At 45.2% G+C, this 1,382-nt stretch overlaps 1 pseudogene; it reads right to left on the reverse strand.

The window, feature by feature from the left end:
- Nucleotides 1-325: 325 nt before the first annotated feature.
- LOC114217683 (small ribosomal subunit protein uS8 pseudogene) lies at nucleotides 326-709 on the reverse strand (annotated as a pseudogene).
- Nucleotides 710-1,382: the final 673 nt, after the last annotated feature.

Genomic DNA, 1,382 nt, shown 5'->3' on the forward strand with positions numbered 1-1,382 from the left:
GTCCAGAATCCTGCCCTGCATTCAGTGGTCCTGTGGTTCAACCTCCTTCAACCTCAAAGAACTTTTGATAGTTTCCCTGTTTTGACCTTGATAAATTTAAGGGGACCGTGGTCAGGGTCCATTTGGGGTTTTCCTGTGTCCCCTCAGGGCACATGGTAACTGGAGGGTCTGAATGCCCTTCTCGGTTGCCCCATGAAGAGGCACATTATGTCACCTCCTCCCACCACTGGGCATATTAGCCTGGGTCACCTGCTCTACTGTGCTTCTTTTTTTCTTTTTTTTTTTGTCCGTTGAGGCATTTTACTTGCACATACATATTACATCCCTAGAAAAAGAATCCCAGGATTTTCCCTCCTGTGTGTTTTTGTCTTGCTTCTTCACGGTCCATGATGCCAGCTGACGCTGTCAGTACAGTGAAACCAAACTGGCGGGACGGGAGCAGGTTATTCTGCCATTTTTCTAGATCTTTCAGTTGTATATCAAATCTGGGACTGATCACTCCACACTTGTTTAACCTGCCCATGAGGTTCACAACAATTTTCTCTGCTCTGTGATCATCAGCGATTTCAAATTCGCCAATGTAACCATGCTTCCTCCTCACAGTGAGAAAGCGGATGATGGCTTTGGAGCATGGCCTAATAAGAACCTGGCATTTGCCTCTCTTCTCAGCATTGTTAATGCTCTTGAGAGCATCTGCCAGGACACTCATGCGCACCACTCTGGCGGCACGGAAAGATGGCGGAAAGAGGGCCTCTACCATGCTTCTTAAGCATAAAGTCACCCCTTTCCCCTTTGAAATTAATATATGTTCTCTGAGGAGACTTTTGAGGTAATATCCTGTTTCTAGTAGAAATCCCACTCCACGGCATTAGCGCCCGTTGAGGTCTCCTGCTTGTATCAACAACCACTGTGCTGGTTGATAAATGGTCATTTCCTATTTCCATCCTTCCTTCTGCATTTATTAGTTGGCATTTTATCATAAGGAAAAGCTTTCCTTCCTCATGTATTATTTATTTACTTCATGTATTCATTTGTTTGTTTACCCATGTATTTCTGTTTGATTCAACAAATCGTAATGCATTATCATAGACTTTCTCATGCCTACATTGTCCTGAATTTAACCATGCTAAGCCCCTTCCAGTTGGCTCCTGTGTCCTTCCCATCCTTTGAAGCCGTTCTTCCTGGCATAAGTTATCCTAAGTCCATCTTGCACTTTCCCTCCGTCAGCCCTGGAATCTGCCTCTTATCCAAGGATTCCTGGTCCCCTTCATTGGAAGATGGCCAGGAGAAGCCAACATCAGGATTTCAGGTGTGTCTACAGCTTATGTCAGTGGAGCCAGGGAATATGTACGTGTACCTGCACACACATATGTCCACACCAG

This window comes from Eumetopias jubatus, unplaced genomic scaffold (genome assembly GCF_037043125.1).
Source record: "Eumetopias jubatus isolate StellerSeaLion01/CBP00866 unplaced genomic scaffold, mEumJub1_p1.0 scaffold_8, whole genome shotgun sequence".
Lineage (NCBI taxonomy): Eukaryota > Metazoa > Chordata > Mammalia > Carnivora > Otariidae > Eumetopias > Eumetopias jubatus.